Raw genomic sequence first — 20493 nt, forward strand, 5'->3', positions numbered from 1 at the left:
CTATTTCATAACTGTAATTTTGCTACTGTTATGGATATTTATAATGTAAATATCTGATATGCAGGATGTATTTTCATTGTTACAAATTGAACATAATTAAAGCCTAGTGATTAATCACAAAAACAATATGGAATTATATATTGTGAAATATTTACATGTGTTTTCAGATGGTCTTAGACGACCCCTGTGAAAGGGTCGTTCGAACCCCAAAGGAGTTGTGACCCACAGGTTGAAACCCACTGCCTTAAGGTAATCCTGACTTGTATATGCACAATATGGCTATAGAAAGAACCACAAAATGCATCATAAAAGATGATATTCCAAGTCTTTATTCAGCACAGAAATGTTTCAGGAATGGACCATTTTCAGGAATGGACCAAAATAGGAATCTAAACATTTCTTCATGTATATTTCATTTAGTCCAGGGGTCCCCGAAGCTTTGCTAGCTGAGGAATTCTGGGAGTTGAAGTGCACAAGTCTTCAAGTTGCCAAGTTTGGAGACCTCTGGTTTAGTCAATCAGGCTTGTGACCTTCTGAAACCATTGGAGATCTGTTTACATTCCTGGCTACTTTTAAGCTTACCGAAACAAAATGTATAATTTCTATATTTTGCCAAAGTGATGTCCAGGCATGATGTTAATATGCATGAGAGACCCCCCCCCCCCAAAAAAAAATCTGAATACTATATCTCTGAATCTGTACCATGAACTTCCTCTTTTTTTCATCTGCATTGCCAGACTTTAGCTACTTTTATTTCTCCCCCCTCCCCACCATATCAAAAGAGTTGTGGGATATGAAGCATGTGGGTGTACCTACACCCCGCAAGTGGAGAATGCGCACGGATATATAAACAGTTTAATGTGCAACATCCTGACTTTTCTACAAACAATTTCATGCCTTGCTTTCCAGCACTATAACTACAATGGATAGCTTCATGTAAATCTCTGGTGTTCAGTGTTTATTATATAGCCTCTCTTGCTCTGTTTCTTTGACTGTCACAATATTTCTTTGATGTTCCTGCAGTTTTACATTTCAAAGGCTGAGATAACAATGTGCTTTAAGACAAATGGGGTGGGGAATAAAAACAGAATGTACAACTGTAATATACTAAATAGAAATGCATTCTGCCTAGGTTTTTTTTTTTTTTTGGTTTGCATGTTAGTTCATTTGTCTTTGTTTTGGTTTTATTAGGCTAGATTTTTTTTTTTTTTTTGAAGAAAAAAGAACAAGAAGCGCATGTTAATCCTAATCATTGCAATGGAACAAAAATATCCATTCAATTGCATTTTTGTGCTTTTCAGATCAGTGAGATTGTGACAGGGTGAAGGAGCTCTTTCACATTATTACAGACACCGAGATGAAAGGAATTCAGCAGGCACAAATGAACTTCTGCTTTCTGTATAATGCTAAAAGAGCATTTTGTTTTCTTGCAGTACAAAATAAGTCTGCAAGCAAAGTAAGGAAAACAATGGCATGTAATAGGATGCCACATACTTGACTAATGGTTTGCTTTTCTTTTTAGCCCATTCTGGACTTGTAATACACTCAGACTGACATCTGAACAGTTTGTAGGAACTTCCTGGGTTATAAGGATATAGCTGGATCCCATGAAAAAGTAAAAAATGTGTGGCAGGCTAGCTTCAAGAATTAGGTAAGTGGGATAGCATTTTTCTATATTTGAAGTAGCTACAGTGTCAATTCCTTTCAAACTTAATCCTAGGTTATGAGCTAGTTCAGATATACATGGGAGTCATATATGCTATTAAGTTTATGTAATGCTTGAATCTGGATTGGTTTTGCATAACCTTCTGCTGCGTCCTTTTCTCTGGCATACTGTAGTTGTATCATTTCAATATACATTTCCACATGTGATTTTTATTTAGAATGAAACATATATTCATTATGCTTTTATTTAGAAGAATATATATATGTGTGTGTGTGTGTGTATCTATATCTTACACACACACACACACATATACATATACACATACATATGCTCTCAGTGTATACAGAGAGAGAGAGAGAGAGAAAGAAAGAGAGAGAGAGAATATCTTATTTTCATTAAGTCATTCCAGAGAGATACGTGCTGATCAAGATCTATCTGATCTCCTAATCAAGTATTCTGTAGGGTCCATCAGCTGAAGGACCAAGAATGTGGGACATAATCTACTGCTCTGAAAAACAGGACCTTGAACTGAAACTTGGGTACCCAGACAAACTGATTGACAGAAAGGAGAATTGTGTTAAATAAACAAACAAACAAACAAATAAATAAATTTAAAAATCTGCTTATTGACGTGAGAACCAAATGTTGTGCCACCTACTCTAGCCATAAGAGAACACTGAAATAAAATATGCAGCAATATTGAAGATTGGAATTATTCTCTCTAAATAAATTCTTATAAAGGTTAGCATTTGAGCAACATAACATCTTTATCTGAATAATATTCAATTAAGCGCATTGTATAGTGTGCACATACTAATTGACTGGCTTATTAATTTCCCTGTCCCGAGGGTTTGGGAAGTGACACCATTGACTGTACTATTTCTTGATTTTTAAAAATCATTTTACATTTCTTTTAAGCACTGATTTTCAACAATGAAAGAAAAGGCACATCCTTCCTACATTTAATGTACAGGGCAATAATAGATTAACAGCAAAGGGAATAAGGGGAAATATACCAAATAAGTCAAGATTTTGCTCTGCAAATTTAATTTCTGTAAATGGAAATTACACAAAAAGTTTGAACTTTTGTACAGAACATTCTTGGGTCAACAGTACTCTTGTTCCAAATATAAAATAATGATTTTGTTCTTTTCAAAATGTATCAGAGGAATAACTGCTCTGCATTAAGTGATGAAATGCTTCTTTGTGGCGAGCTTTTCTTCTCATTCTTGCACTTGATCAAAGGAGATGCATTAATTTTGCCCAATTATTATTACAGCAGAATATTTCTGGGTGCTCCACATAATTGTGCTAATCCTTCTAAGCAAGAATTAAAATAGGGAGTAGGACTTTTACTGCATGTTCTTCTGAGACCATCTATCCATCATCTGCTACTTTCAATTATCTAGTAGCAAAAGAGTTGAAAAATATACGTAGGGCACTTCCACACAGTGCTGTTTGCACTCAACAATCCTTCTAATACAGCTAGACCTACAGATTGTCTTATTTTCTTCTGCTGTTTAAATGGTTGGCATACCATAAAGTATATAATACTCTCTCTTCAACTGAGCATTTGCAAAAATATTCATCCAAATACCTTCACCGACACTCCACATTAACGAGATGAAATACATTACTGATCCTCCTACCTCACATTGTGTGGATTTATCATGTCGAAAGGAGAAAATCAATCAAATAAACAAATCTTTATTACAGTCATAGACAAAAGAAATATTGTTCACTTGTAATGGAGTGAAGCATGAAGCAATCATACCCTGTTTGAAGCACCTCACTGAAAGCTGTGAAATTGGCATGATGTATCACCAAGAGAGTGACTCTGAGGAAGGGTCTAAAAAGTGAAGACTAGAAATGTCCTAGTGACCTATCTCCTTTTTTTCACATGCATTCCTCGCCCCCAACATCATGAATATCTTTGCAGCAGCAATACTTTCTAAACAATTGCTTTAGCCCACCTTTATTTTTTTTTTTTTTACAAATAATTCAAAGTGGGAACATTTCTTTTTCCTTCTTCCTCTTATTTTCCCCACAAAAACAACCCTGTGAAGTGTGTTGGGCTGAGATAATGTCAGGTCAACATCCAACTATTGTTGTTGTTTTCAAACCTAAGAAAGGTCTAGTACTCAAGAGTTTCCAAACCTACCAGACCTAAGAATCATTGTAATAACTGTGTCACTGTTTCTCTTCCACAGGAGTAATCCCAAAATGGCCATTCCCTTTCAAAAGGAAAGGAAAAAATCCCTCCACAGGGCCCTTTGTACCCTGTGCCAAATGGACAAGGAAAGGAGACATTACTCTTGTCAACATAACTTGTTATGTCAGGTGAACATATCTCTTTAAATAGCTGCTAGGCTCAGGAGCTGACAAGAGAGACAATGTTTCCTCCAAAGAGAAACACACAACAAACAAGCTGTGCATAGCTTCATCGGGATTAAAAAAAAAAAATGCCTATCCCCTGCCACCCACTCAAGGGTGAGATTCTACCGGTTCAGACTGGTTCTGGTAAACCAATAGTTCTGGTGATCATTTGGCCCCACCTGCTATTCCAAAAAAGTCCTTTGATTGTAAGATTAATTAATGTTCAGAGTGCATCATACATCAGCAAACACAAAGACTGTAGATGCAAAGAATTCTCTTACTGAAAATTAGTTCCGTCACATGCAGTGAGATTACTTATACAGAACCAGACTATCTTTTTCTTTCTTTCTTTCTTTCTCTCTCTCTCTTTCTTTCTTTCTTTCTTTCTTTCTTTCTTTCTTTCTTTCTTTCTTTCTTTCTTTCTTTCTTTCTTTCTTTCTTTCTTTCTTTCTTTCTTTCTTTCTCTATCCTACTTATCAAGTTGGGATGATTGATAATATCCTATTAAAATAATGCCATACCATGTTTTATTGGTTGTTGGGATATAAACTTATGATACATTATCCTTCTTATGCAATAACATCTGAACCAACATTTGAGTTGAAATGTACAAGTGATAGACTAGTAAGAGATTGAGAAATAATGATTCCATCTGTCCATTCTTCCCCAAAAGGCCACAGGGACATTAAAAATTAAATGACCATGTTCATTTTCCTTTGGGAACAATCCAGGTAATGAGAAAGTTGACTGAGTAAGTATTTTAAAGTTTATATGTTTTTTTATAGAAAAGTGGGGTCACATTATCTGGACCAGCTGGAGGGCATTTTTGGAAGCATAAAGTGCAGACTGCTACTAGCATCCAAACCAATAATGACAGGTAAGTGTGACTCTATCCAATCATATATGGAGACTCCATATTCATCAGATTTGGTGACAAGATCACCACAGCATCTCCCAAATAATGCAGACTAAGGCTTATTTTTCTTATGTTATCATCCAAACTGAGTTGCAGATACTTACATATACTAAGTAATGAGGAAAAAGTCCCAAATCCCCATAAGAATAGATCCAATGCTATGATGCAAATATTATTAATTAATGCTCATTTGAATTGCTGGAAATTATGAGCACTGAATAGCACCCCTGTCTGTTTTGGTTTTAGTAACTGAAGGGAGGATTATGGATGTCCAAAAATCTCTATGGGGTTACTATGTTCCTTTTAATAACTCAGCTTATAACAATATTTGGAAACAAGTATTCTGAAATGCCTTTGTACACTGCTATAGGATTTTAAATCTGCAGCCATTTTTAAAACAGCAATTTATTTTAAAAACAGCCACTAACTATTACTAAAAATTTCATTTCTGTAACCTCTGTGCACAATGACACATCATAGTGCAAAGCATTGTCTAAAAAGGTACCTCAAATGGGCTAATGTACAGAATCCTGGGACTGTTACTCCCAAAGGAAATTTGGGGAAGTTGTAGCTGCTTCATCACTACCAAGCTGCTGTTGCTGCTTCTATGCCACCTCATTTTCAATATTTTGTGATAGTTTTCCAGACACTTGCAATCCCTCATTCCTCACACCACACACACACACCCAGTAACAGGCACCTACCTGCTTGGGAAAGGAAGGGAGGGGAGAGAGGAGGGGAGGGGAGGAAAGAAGGAAAGGAGGGAGGGAGGGAGGAACAGGAGGGAAGGAACCCTTATGCAACCTTTTGTGAACCATGCAGCACCTCTTGCATACCCTATGCACTATTCTTGACCACATTACCCACCCACACCATCCCTGAGTCACATGGTACCTCCTGCATGATCCCAAGCATCCCCAAGTGAAAATGGTGACCCAATAAGAAAAGTGTTGTCTAGTAAAATAATATATCTCACCACTCCAAACCTGGAGGAAAGAAAACCAATAGTGATGGTATCAGATGTCATCCCACCACCCCACTACCCAAATTTGAATTTATTTATTTTATTATTTTATTTTGTCAAGTGATTATTAGATAACAGGTATAAGTATAAACATGGTTATAAATACATGAAATGGATATGAATAAGAAAAAAAGGAAACAATAGGACAGGGACGGTAGGCACGTTTGGGTGTGCTTATGCACGCCCCCTACAGGCCTCTTAGAAAAGGGGGGAGGTCAATAGTAGACAGTCTAATGTTGAAGATTTTGGGTTTTGGGGAAGAAACCACAGAGTCAAGTAGAGTATTCCAGACATTGACTACTCTGTTGCTGAAGTCGTATTTCCTGCAATCAAGTTTGGTGCGGTTTATCTTTAGTTTGTATCTATTTAGTGCTCTTGTATTGTTTTGGTTGAAGCTGAAGTATTCATTGATAGGTAGGACATTGCAATATATAATTTTATATACTATACTTAGATAGAACCAAAGGCGGCATAGTTCTAGTTTTTCTAGGTCTAGAGTTTCAAGTCTGGTGGCATAAGGTATTCTGCTACGAGTAGAGGAGTGGAGGATTCTTCTCGTAAAATATTTCTGGACTTTCTCAATTGTATTAATATCAGATATGTAATGTGAGTTCCAGACTGATGAGCTGTATTCAAGTATTGGTCTAGCAAATGTTTTATATGCTCTAGTTAGTCGAGCAATATTAACCGAGAAAAAGCTACATATTAGGTTAACAACTCTAAATGCCTTTTTGGCTATGTAGTTACAGTGGGCTCTAGCACTTAGATCATTTGAGATGAGTACTCCAAGGTCTTTGACAAAGTTTTTGTCATCAACAATGTCTTGCCTATTCAGCTTGTATTTTATTTTTTGATATATATTTTTTTTGCCAGTATGTAAGTTAGAGCATTTATTTGTTGAGATTTGAAGTTGCCATTTGTTTGACCATTCTGACACATAGTCGAGGTCTTTTTGAAGGGTAGCAGCATTGTCAGTGGTGTTGAATAGCTTTATATTGTCAGCAAAAAGAATGCAGTTGCTCTTAATATAATGACAGAGGTCATTAATATAGAGTATGAAGAGACTTGGTCCTAGAACACTGCCTTGGGGGACACCATTGTTGACAGGTACAGAATTTGATAGGACGCTCCCAATTTTGACCATTTGTTGCCTGTTTGACAGGAATGCTTCTATCCAGTTATGCAGTTATCCAGAGATACCATAAGATTTTAGTTTTAGGAGTAGTTTGTCGTGTACCACTGAATCAAAGGCTTTACAGAAGTCTATGTAGATTGCATCTATTACTTTGCCCTGATCGAGTTGTGTAGTCCATATATTTTTGCAGTGTAAGAGTTGCAGATTACAGGATAGTTTCCTTCTGAAACCAAACTGTTGGTTAGAGAGTAGGTTGTTTGACACTAAGTGGAGGATAATGGATTGGTTAATAATTGATTCCATGACTTTACAGGTGACACAGCATAAAGAGATTGGTCTGTAATTTTTAACTAGGCTGAGGTCGCCCTTTTTGAAGATGGGAATGACTGTGGCTAGTGACCATAGATTTGGCAAGGAGCTGGTCCTGAAAGATTTTTCAAAGATTATGCTTACAGGTTCAGCTATGGCAGTGGATATTTTTTTTAAGAAGTAGGCACAAACTCTGTCTGGTCCAATAGATAAAGATGGTTTTAGATTGCATAGTGCTTTTTCAACATTGTCTTCTGTAAATCGATATGTATTAGATCATTGTAGTTGTCTGTGGTTCGACTAGGAAATACTGGGCATGATCCATTGCTGTTTACAAATACTGAGCCAAAGAATGTGTTAAAGAGGTTGGCTTTAATGGTGTCATCATTGCAGTCTTTACCATTTGGTTCTTTTAGGGGTGGGGTGGACCTTGAGTCTTTTAGTTTGTTGTTTACAAAATTGTAGAAAGCACAGGTAGAATTGGTGGGTAGAAGGTTTTCCTCTTTAGTGTGATAATTGGTACATTCAGTCTTTATCTGGTGGTATAAATTTTTATATCAGCTTTTGAAGTTGGCAACATGACCAGATTTGTTTTTCTACCAAAGGGATTTCTTTTTGGATTGGAGCTTCCTTATTGTTATGGGTAATTTGTTTTTTCTGGTTTGGGGAGTTGTTATTGGTACATATAGTTTGATGACTCTTTTGACTTCAAGTAAAAATATGTTGTAGTGGTCTTCAACAGTATTGCATCCAGTGAATAGAATTTGCCAATCAAGAGATGAGAGATCATTGTCTATAAGATCATAGTTGCCTTTTTTGAAGTTATAATTGGGGATCCTGTCGTTATGGTGATTTTTGTGAGGACATATGTTGATACCAAAGTCAGTCATTCTGTGGTCACTGTTGGAAAAGGGTTCATTAATTTGTATTCCATGAATTAAATTGTTAAGTCTAGTATTGTTGGTTACTAGTTGTTCCAGTCCTAGTGTGGCAACAGAATTGTACAGGGTTGTATGAATAGGTTCAGATGTACATTCATTTAGTGTCCAATTTATAAGAGGTAAGTTGAGCTCACCAAGAAAAATGAGAGGGTGTGGGCAGGAGGTACCCCTTGTCACTAGTGAAGTTAGCTTGTTTGCATGAATTATATCATAGTCAGAGGCACAATAGCAAAGTAAGAAGCGGATTGAGATGTTTAAAGACAGTTCACAGATGATGGTCTTGGGAAGAGCAAGCTTTTGTATAATTTTAGATTTAGAGACTTTTTATAGAATATAGCAACTCCACCACCTCTATGAATTTCACGATCTGACCGTAAAACTTGATATTCTCTTGTAGTGGTAATGGAGTCTGGGAAAGATGCATTTAACCATGTCTCATTTTAGTATCATAATTCCCTGATCTTTCACATCTGGGAGATCCAGAAGGAAGCTATAATGATCTCCTTTGGGAATCCTAGTCCCAAAATAGTTTGAAGTGGAAATGTAGGATTTGTTTCATCCAAGAATGTCATGAGGTCATACATTATACCAGGATTGTTAAAACAGCTATTTGCAGAACTAGCATCAATATGAGAAGGGCAGAAAGGAAAAATGGCTGCTCATACTTTCAGGAGAAAATTAGCTCCTTGAGGGCTAACATAGCCAAGAAATCTAGGAAGAAGGAAGAACTGTGGACAAATGGAAAGTTGGCTCCTCCTGTCTCTCATTTTGTTTCTGTCTGCAGAATGCCCTTTTGGGGAGCTTCCCATCTGCACACTGCAGTTGGAGCATCTGCTCAGGTAGAATTTTCCATATTCGTTGTCTTCTTCTCTGGGGAAAAATAATATTAATGTCAACATGGCCCTTCTAGCCATCAAAGTTAGTATAGAAAGAGAAAAATTGTACACAAAACACTTCATTCTTTATTCATTTAAAACAATCCTTTCATGCATCCCCCAAGGTACCAAAGGTAACTTTAATATTTTCAGTCATAATCCAAACCCCACACTTTCCCATAGGATGCTTATGAGAAATTTGTTTTCATTTTCAGTACAGTTCCTTGGCTTGGTTAAAGCTCCCTCAAAGGCATTTGTTTATTCTGTCTGACAGATCCCCAGAAATCATTTATTATATTGTTCCTATTGCTGCTGTTATTCCCAACAGCAAAATATCTAACACACAACAGCAGGCTTACTTGATGCGGTATTGTTCTTGCATTCCTTTAGAAAAATAGAAGAGTAGGTATGAGCAAGTTTATGATTTCACACTTCCACCCCTCAATTTCTTGCATGCACAACTTGGAGGAGAGAGAGAGAGAGAGGGAGGGGGGGGGGAGATATAGATAGAGAAAGAGAGAGAGAGAAAAAAACTGAAGTATCTTTCTGTTCTTCCTATTTCTGCCCCACCTCCTTGTTCATTTGCTACATGAATGTCTTCTAAATGTTTTCACAGCTGCTTGGGAGGTGTTGAGTCTTCATGTCAACTCATTCACTCAGCTTAACATAATCATTCTCTTTAATGGAACAGTTACCCTGAATATGATGTCTATCATTTTTGCTGTTGGGGGTCCAAAGGCAGGAAGAGGGTGGGGTGACAGAGGCATAATTACCAGGCCCGCCACAATTCTCCCCCACACACTTTTCCCCCCTTCTGTGGATAATGTAGTGTTGTACAATGTCAACAATCAAACACGGAAATGAAGGCAGTGCAAAGACCCAGGTGAGTAATTACTACAAGGTTGCAGCCCCACTACGACTTCCAAAGTGCCAGGCCTGACAAGGTGCAGATTGTTTTTTATCCTCTGGTGTGAAGCATGCTGATTTGCTGTTGATAGATCCAGGCGGCGATATTAATTAAAACACAAGCAGGAGCTAATTCTGTTGTTGTCAAAGGTGGTGCTGAGTAGATTGCAACAGCAAGCGGATCCTGTGTGGTGCAGTGAAAGTGTTAGCTAGAACAAGCAGTGTGTATGCCTGTCAAACATAGATCCTTTGAGTTTAATTTATATTTGCACAAGGGGTAATCACTTCCTCCCTGCAAAATCAGAAAGCAGAAATCTAAAGCAATGCAAGTGACTCACTGAAATTGCAAGATATTAATACATTGAAAGCAATCCCCACTGAGTAACAGGGTTTAAATGGCCAAGTGACATCAACCATTCACTAGAGGGCAGCATTTGGGAGAATGCACGGTTTACCCAAGCATATCAATCTCTTTGGGAGAATCAAAACTATCAAAACGTTTTACTACAAACTATGGAAAGAAAAACTCTGCTGTGCATTAAAGTGGCAATAATAGTATGCTCAAAGTAGACAAGATACAAGAGTGTATTTTTAAATTTATTTCAAATATTAAACTCTCCCCCCTCCCCCTCTCCCCCCTCATACACATACCACCATCATCACCACCATCCTCTGCAAAATACGTATTTTTCGGAGAATAGCTTATAGGAAAAGTCACCAGCAGAAATAATTTTAGATGATTGCCATCTCTCCAATCCAAGTATTCTGGAATGATGCTACATTTAGGGCTTTCAAAGGAACAAAAGTAGGACTATTAAGAATCATCTGCTTTCAAACAGACGTAGTTGCTGCCTGTGATTTTAAGCTATTTTTCTGAAGTGCATGTTTCAGGATGACTATGTTTTAATTAAACCGCAAGCTTAACGAGTATCTGGTCTTTTGTAGACTTTATGAAGCAAAGGGTACACTGATGGACTGGAACAGCTAGTATCCAACAACACTAGACTAAACAACTGCCTCAATCTCATCTTCTGCAATAGTTTGAATTTAATTTACGGAATACAAACTAAAGAACCCTTTTCCAGCAGTGACCACAATATGATTGACTTTTGTCTCAACATACATCCACACAAAAACCACCACAATGATGTGATCCCCAATTATAATTTCAAAAAGGCAACTATGATCTTATAAACAACGATCTCTCATCCCTTGATTGGCAATCTCTATTCACTGGATGCAATACTGTTGAAGACCAGTACAACATATTTTTACTTGAAGTCAAAAGAGTCATCAAACTATATGTACCAACAACTACTCCCAAAACAAAACAAAAAAACAGATTGCCCATAACAATAAGGAAACTTCAATCCAAAAAGAGATCACTCTGGCGGAAAAACAAATCTGGTCACGTTGCCAATTTCAAAAGCCGATACAAAATTTATGCCACCAAATAAAGACCGAATGCACCAATTATCATATTAAACAAGAGGAAAACCTTCTAAGCACCAATTCCACCAATGCTTTTTACAATTTTGTAAACAACAAACTAAAAGATTCAAGGTCCATCCCACCCCTGATAGGACCTAATGGTAAAGACTGCAACGACGACACCATTAAAGCCAACATCTTTAACACATTTTTGGCTCAGTATTTGTAAACAGCAATGGATCATGCCCAGCATTTCCTAGCCGAACCACAGATAACTACAGTGATCTAATACATATCGATTTTACAGAAGACAATGTTGAAAAAGCACTACGCAATCTAAAACCATCCCTATCTATTGGACCGGATGGAATATGTGCCTATCTCTTAAAAAAGTTATCCACTGCCATAGCCAAACCTCTAAGCATAATCTTTGAAAAATCTTTCAGGACCAGTTCCTTGCCTAACCTATGGTCACAAGCCACAGTCATCCCCATCTTCAAAAAGGGAGACCTTGCCTAGTTGAAAATTACAGACCAATCTCCTTATGCTGCGTCACCTGTAAAGTCATGGAATCAATTATTAACCAATCCATCATCCTCCACTTAGAGACAAACAACCTACTCTCCAATAAACGATTTGGTTTCAGAAAAAAACTATCCTGTAATCTGCAACTCTTACACTGCAAAAACATATGGGCTACACAACTTGATCAGGGCAAAACAATAGATGCAATCTACATAGACTTCTGTAAAGCCTTTGATTCAGTGGTACATGACAAACTACTACTAAAAATAAAATCCTATGGTATCTCTGGACAACTGCATAACTGGATAGAAGCATTCCTGTCAAACAGACAACAAATGGTCAAAATTGGGAGTGTCCTATCAAATTCTGTACCTGTCAATAGTGGTGTCCCCCAAGGCAGTGTTCTAGGACCAACTCTCTTCATACTCTACATAAATGACCTCTGTGATCATATTAAGAGCAACTGCGTTCTTTTCGCTGATGATGTAAAGCTGTTCAATACCACAGACAATACTGCTACCCTTCAAGAAGATCTTGACTGTGTATCAGAATGGTCAAACAAATGGCAACTTCAAATCTCAACAAATAAATGCTCTGTCTTACATATTGGCAAAAAAAATCCGAAAAATAAAATACAAGCTGAATAGTCAAGATCTTGTTGATGATCCAAGCTCTGTAAAGGACCTTGGAATACTCACCTCTAATGATCTAAGTGCTAGTGCCCACTGCAACTACATAGCCAAAAAGGCATTAAGAGTTGTTAACCTAATCTTACGTAGCTTTTTCTCTGGTAATATCACACTACTAACTAGAGCATACAAAACATTTGCTAGACCAATACTCGAATACAGCTCATCAGTCTGGAACCCACATTACGTATCTGATATTAGCACAATTGAGAAAGTTCAGAAATATTTCACAAGAAGAGTTCTCCACTCCTCTACTCGTTGTAGAATACCTTATGCCACCAGACTTGAAATTCTAGAACTAGAAAACCTTGAATTACGCAGTCTTCGGTCTGATTTAAGCATGGTATATAAAATCATACATTGCAATGTCCTACCTGTCAATGAATACTTCAGCTTCAACCATAACAACACAAGAACACACAACAGATACAAACTCAAGGTTAACTGCACCAAGCTTGACTGCAGGAAATACGACTTTAGCAACAGAGTGGTCAATGTCTGGAATACTCTACCCGACTCTGTAGTTTCTTCCCCAAACCCCAAAAACTTTAACCTTAGACTGTCTACTATTGACCTCACCCCTTTCCTAAGAGGTCTGTAGGGGGCGTGCATAAGCGCACCAACGTGCCTACTGTCCCTGTCCTATTGTTTCTTTTATTTTTCTTTTATTTTTCTTATATGTACTCATTTCATGTATTCATAATTATGTATACACTTTTACTTATCTCGTAAACAATTGACAAATAAATTTAAAAAAAAAAATTGCAATAGAATTCCTCCACATGAGGATGCTGGACCAGTTTGACAGAAGCCAAGATTTTGAGAGCTAAGCGGTGTGGGTCCTCAAAAAGGAAAAGCTACAGTAACAACTCTGTGACCTCGTTTTTTTATGTATACTTGCAAATATCATCTTGGTTTGTATGTGTGAGGAAGGATAGGAGGTAGAAATAAAGCAGCCTAAAGCAGATCGAAAAAAATATTGTTCTCCAGCTGCAGAGCTCACAAGGAGTAGTAATTGGAGGAGCAGTAGGAAGCCATATAGTGGAAGTGGGAAAGAGGGAGTAGTAAGTAGAATAGAATGGAATAGAATTATTTTATTGGCCAAGTGTGACTGGACACACAAGGAATTTGATTTGGTGCAAATGTTTTCAGTAAACATAAAAGAAAAGTTACATTCATCAAGAGTCAAGAATCATAAGGTACAACATTTAATAATAGTCATAGGGTGCAATAAGCAATCAAATCATTACAGTCAATGTAAATCATAAGGATACAGGCGACAAAGTTACAGTCATACAGTCACAAGTGGGAGGTGATGGTGATAAGGAGTGATGAGAAGATTGATAGTAATAGTAGTGCAGACTTTTAAATACTTGGACAGTGTTGAGGGAATTATTTGTTTAGCAGAGTAATGGCATTCGGGGAACTAGAACTTGTGTCCTTGTGTCCAGTTGTTTGGTGTGCAGTGCTCTATAGCATCATTTTGAGGATAGGAGTTGAAACAGTTTATGTCCGGGATGTGAGGGTCTGTAAATATTTTCACAGCCCTCTTTTTGACTCGTCAGTATACAGGTCCTCGGCTGAAGGGAGGTTGGTAGCAATTGTTTTTTCTACAGTCCTAATTATTCTCTGAAGTCTGTGTTTATCCTGTTGGATTGCAAAACCAAATCGGACAGCTGTAGAGGTACAGATGACAGACTCAATAATTCCTCTGTAGAACTGTATCAGCAGCTCCTTGGGCAGTTTGAGCTTTCTGAGTTGGCACGGAAAGAACATTCTTTGTTGTGCTTTTTTGATGTTAGGTGTCTATTTTGTGATATTATGGAACCTAAAAATTTGAAGGTCTCCACTGTTGATATTGTGTTGTCTAGTGAGTACTAGCATTTAGGTGTGTGCATGTTGCCTAGAAATTTGTGTGGTTCTCTTGGGGTTTGGAGCCCATCTTCTCTCCTGAGCTTTGGAGCCCATTGACTTGAGTACATGTAAAAAAAAAACTTGTGATTGCTTGTAATTGGATTTTGGCTGGGCAGATGTTGTGGAAATTATCAAGGCATATTTTAAGCAAAATTATCCAAGAAAAGTTTGATACAGTTGATCTTGAGTAAGTGGACAGAGTCCTTACTACTATGAGCTTCGGTGCATACATTTCAAAGCTTGACAAATTTTGGAGAGTACAGATTCAGCACCGCTGTTGGAACACATGGAACCATTCCCATGATTTGTTTTATAGCTTCAATGTTTTTTTGTGAAAGATGACTGTTTGTTTGGCAAATCATGCTTAAACTCTGAACGAAATGTGGAAGGAGCAGACAAAATATGCATCTACTTATCATTTGTAATTGAAGCTCTTCTTTCCAAGCTCTTACTTTATGTATTCAAAAAGCAATATTGTAAAGCAGGCAAACACACCCTTTAAAAGTTTACACTCAGTTGGAAACAAAATAATAGTGTTAGGAACAAGATATCCTGTGATATTTTTCCCCAAACAGATCTGTGGACAATAGGCCATCTTCAAAGGTTTTTTTTTTAATGCTTTGGTGGCCATCCAAGCAAATAACTACTGAGCTAGACAAGATGCAGCTCTCCTTGAATAAAATGAAAATCTCCCTGTTTAATTGAATGCTCAACACGCTGAAATGAGTGCTGGAAACAAGCCTGTGCTTGCTCTAGTTTGAAGCCATGTGAAGAAGAGACTATCGACTGGCGACACACAAATACATCCAACAACAAAAGCAAGAAATGACGGCTGAGGGTTTCTAGTAATAGGTATGAGAGCCTGTCAGAAGCCATGCAAATGAAATCTATTCAGGAGTGCAAAGAGAGAGAAATAATTTTACACCAGCAACCTGTAATAAAGTTGCTGATTATTAGTATTACACCTGCATAGCCTTGAACTAGAGAGCCTGAAATTCTGGGACAAGACTAATATAAAGTCAGAACAGTTGTAAATATCTTGTCTATCTACGACTGGAAAAAATATGCTTTTATGCAGACCAACACTTGTCCTCGATGCACTAGAAATTCACACACCAACCTGTAAGGTGCATATTGACTCTTATTGAAGCTTCAGTCATTGAAAGCTGTCTCAATTGACTCTGTTTGGAAAAGAAATTAACTATCAACCTAATTTCAGACAAGTTCCTGTGTGCTTGGAATAGATCAGACTCTTTGGTGAATGCTGTCAGCTCATTTGAAGGATGAGCTTCCCAAATAAAAGATTCTGGCATTTCTGTAATAACAATATTGGGTTTGTCCTGTATATTGGAAAGGGTATGAAATCTAGTGCATGAAATGCTACTAGAAGTACAATTGTAGCACTGAAGTGCAGGTAGTCCTCAACTTACAACAGTTCTTTTAGTCACCGTTCAAAATTACACTGAAAAATGTGAGTTATGATCATTCACGCTTAGGGCTGTTGTGGCATCCTTGTGGACATGTGATCCAAATCCAGCTGCTTGGCATCTGACTCATATTCATGATAGTTTCAGTATCCCAAAGTCACGTGATCTCCTTTTTTGTGAATTTCTGTCAAGCAAAGTCAATGGACAACCACGTTACTAATGGAACAACTGCAGTGATTCTCTTAACAACTGTGGCAAGAAAGGTCATAAAATGGGGCAAAAATCACTTAACAAATGTCTCAATTAACCACAGAAATGTTGGGCTCAGTTGTGGTTATAAGTCGAAGATTACCTGTATATGCTCAGCCAATTGTTTTAAGAACAGACTACATATTATGCCAGTTGTATAAAGTGTAACTTATCCCCTTGGGAAATTTTAGAGCAGAATGAGTATATATGAACTCAATCTGGGGATTACTATTAGAAGCAGACACTTAAGTCTTCCCCAGTAATCCCTTTATTTAAATTCATGAATTAAATTCATGAAATACAAATGATTTTAAAAAGTAAAAAAAATGTATAGAGTATAAGAAAATGTTGATGGGGACCTTAAAGCTTAATTTCCTACCATCAGTGTTCCCAATCCTACTAAAGAGATCCACTGATGGTTTCATAAAAGAAATCCCAAAGGGATTGCAGCTGAGTTGCATGTTACATAGTTAACCTAATATAGTTTAAGCATATATGTATTGTGGTTAAAAATGAGAAAAACATGTCAGTTTGAAGAGTCAATCTGTAATAAAGAGCAATAGATTGATGACTATGCTTTTCTGCATTTGAATGTGTTTTTTTTACCATTTTAGAAAGGCTGCCTCTTTTCCTGGATGCTTTTGGGGATTTTATTTCTAAAATCTAAAAGATTTTGCTGTATGATGCACAGTTTTGCAATGGGTCTCAGTTTATAATTTTAATAAAATAAATAAATCCCTCCCTGGTCCAGCAATATGATGATATTTTTAATCCTGCCTTTTTATGTATAATTCAAAGTGGCAAACATGCATTCCTGCCTCAACTAATTGTCATTGAAACTCTCTGGATTGCCCCAATACAACATTAAAATATAATCTTCTAAGATTTCAATCCATTTCAATATAATTCACTATACAGTAAAAATGTTTTACACAGAAGATCAGAACTGGGGACTGGATTGTTCTCTCTACAGCCTCCCAAGTATTATTCCTATTTCCCCAATTTTTAAAAATATAGTTATAATTATGTAGTTTTTCTTTTGCAAAAACAATCCTTTTTAAAAGGAAGGGTATATTAGACCTATTCCCTTAAAATTCTCTAATATCCCAAAGTGCTGGCTGACTAGCCTTGACAAATCCAGCAGAACCTCAGGATGGTGATTTCATTTCCAGAACTTTCCAAAAACCACAAAGGTGGAGCTCACGTCTCCAGATTAAACTGCTGTACACAGCAGTTACTATTTTGCTGGAAATGGAATAGCTAAGCGAATCTGACCTGTGATCAACTCAGTCTGTAGCTCATTGTAGGAGACTATTTGGGTTTTTATTTTGTTATGCATTAATCTTAAATACAGTTTCTTGGCAATAAATATACACAGAGCTACCTTTTACACATTTTATTAAAATTCTTCACTAGTTGCTAGACCCAGATTTCCAAAACCTCAACAGCTACAATAGATTTTGGCCCTCTCTTTTAAATATTATTAAAATATTATTAAAATTGAATCTACACTTGAAAAGCATATCCTGTTCCTGTTCTAATCTACTTTAGAAAGATAATATTGCTTTCTTGTAGTGCAGTACATAAATACAATGGAGTAAACATGCTAATATTAAAAAGAAACCAAACTACACTTATATTAAATCAAATGTATGCTATAACTTGGAACAGTAAGGAGGCTGCAGTAGGACTAAAGTTATAGCCAAGAAAGTCTAAATGAAAACATACATTAACAAGAAGTACTGAAAATTTTCTATGGGGGGGGGAGTGGGTGGGATATAGAGAGGACTATATATAGGCAGATGTATTCAAAAATATTAATAGGAATCCTAGCTAATTAAAAAAGAGACTGTTGAGTCATATGACCTGCCATTGATTATTCTGATTTCATATCACAAGTTTTTTATGATGTTTTACACAAACACAACACACACACACAAATACACAGATACATTCTGCCTATGTTCAATCAGTTAATAAAAGTTACACATACATTAAATACAATATAAACATATTCTGAATAAACCACATATACAGTCATCACCTTCAGGAATACACACATGTCCCTCTGAATGAAACTTTCTAATAATTGTCATATTTTGCATTTCAGAAGCATGAAAGAAAATTAAAAGGAGGCTGCATTACAGGAATAAAACTTCATCCTTCAGTAATGGCACCATCAGGAGACCCTATGCTACTTAGGTAAGTAACAGACTACCTAAAACTAATATTAAAAACCAAAGCTGGCCACCCAGTTTGTTTAAATTAAGGTCTGCCTAGGAAAGAATGTAGTATTTTATTTACTTGAACCTGTTTCCTTCCAGATGAATTTCTAATTGTTCAGTCTACTTCCTGATTTGGAATTTAGCTAAGGAGAAAATTACTTAGAAGACTAATTCTCTTCATTTGCTTTTCCACTAGGTATATTTGCTGTTAGAAAGTGTTATAACTACATATGTTTTGGGCAAAACCCAATTTTTTAAAAAATGAATATATTATTGCCACATCAAATCTTGTCCTAAACTATTTTTTAAACAAGGTGACTTTTTTAAGGTTTAGAAGCAGAATGCATCTTAACATAGATTAAGATAAATCAATAGCCTGATGAATCTTTCAAACAACAATTAAGAGCATCAATTATTTAGCAATAAAGATTTGAATTTTTGGTTTGATTTTAATTGCAATGTTTTATCATGTTTTACACTTTACATTTTACTTGTTTCACTTGCCACCTTCAGGAGTTATAAACCTGTTTATATAAAACTATACATTTCATAATTGAAAATAAAATGACAAATGGCAGTAATCTAGGTCCAATGTGAAAGAAGTGATAATTTAGTGCCTAATCATTTAACAACCAGACTGCTTTCTTTCTCTTTTTTGTCTTTTATTTCCAAAAGTGGAAAAAAAGTATAGTTAAGTCAATTTCTGCCTTTGATGGGAAAACAATATGAAATAGCACTCAGTTGTCAAACACTCAAAATAACTGTAGAAATGTTAGTCTTCTGAATGAAAATGTCAAGTCAGCTTTTGTCAGTGAACTGAAACACAATGAATTTATAGTATTTATGCTGGTACAGTGGAAATGTATCTTCTGAAATAATAATAGTAATTTAATTTAACCCTGGACTAGCACAGAGAATTTTTTCATATGCATATGAGTATTTACATAGATGGCATTTTATCTTTGTGCTATAAGTTCATCATAGTCCATTTGAAACTGTGAACTAAAGTCTGTTGCAGAGTAATTTTATGTTCTGAATATATTTTTGAAAACTACCCCAATAAGATTTGTACATTTACTTGTTCTCCTCAGCAGTTAAACCTTTCCCAAGGCATCCAGTTCCTCAAGCTGGAATTTTGTTTCCTAGGCATTTCATGTCCTTGGATTTTCTGTTACTCTGGAAAAATTTTTCCAGTCTGTATTGCTTGCTAAATTTCTTGCATTTCCATGTAGAAAGAAAAATACTTTCAAATTCATTTCAAAGTTCTATGATACTCTGCAAGTTCAAGCTGAAAACAGAGAGACACACTGTTTAATACAACATTGCTTGGCTTTTTTGTTTTTCTGATCTAGTACAGAAAATATCCATTTGGGGAAGAGAACTGCAGTTGCAGCAAAGATATATTTCCTTCCATTCAGAGATTAGAGAAAAATTAGATTCCTCTCCCCCCAATCCTGAATCTATGAAGGAAGAAAACTAAGTGTACTCTTCTCCTTACGAAACCTCCTAAACATCTAATGATGGATTTAAAACACAGGAATAAAATCAAAATATGAAAGAACGATAAATCAGAGCTTTATGCAAGACATTTCCTTTCAGAATATTTTAAAATAAAAAACTGGGCCAGAATTGGTCAAAATATTTGACACTCTCTTCTTATGTGTACATGTAGAAAAATTTAATCTCCTGCCATTGTATGGCTTAATTTTTTTTAAAAAAAAATTAGCTTACATATGCGGTGAACTGTTTTGATCAAACAACAATCTGTTGCTAAATCTTGAGTTCAGAAGTTATGAATCATTTTAATGACATATAAAAATGCTATGGATGTGTCACTGGTTTCCTTTTATAAGGAAATTTACTTTTTAAAAAAGGCATAAGCACT

General features: G+C 36.3%; 1 long non-coding RNA gene across 1 annotated transcript; it reads left to right on the forward strand.

Annotated features, from left to right (window-relative positions):
• The first annotated feature begins 1564 nt into the window (after window positions 1–1564).
• LOC148128121 (uncharacterized) lies at window positions 1565–18518 on the forward strand. Its single transcript, XR_015741369.1, has 3 exons — window positions 1565–1651; window positions 4828–4919; window positions 18494–18518. It is a non-coding gene; the product is annotated as an uncharacterized LOC148128121 (long non-coding RNA).
• Window positions 18519–20493: the final 1975 nt, after the last annotated feature.

This window comes from Pseudonaja textilis, chromosome 1 (genome assembly GCF_049901715.1).
Source record: "Pseudonaja textilis isolate UNSWEBS1 chromosome 1, rPseTex1.2, whole genome shotgun sequence".
Classification (NCBI taxonomy): domain Eukaryota; kingdom Metazoa; phylum Chordata; class Lepidosauria; order Squamata; family Elapidae; genus Pseudonaja; species Pseudonaja textilis.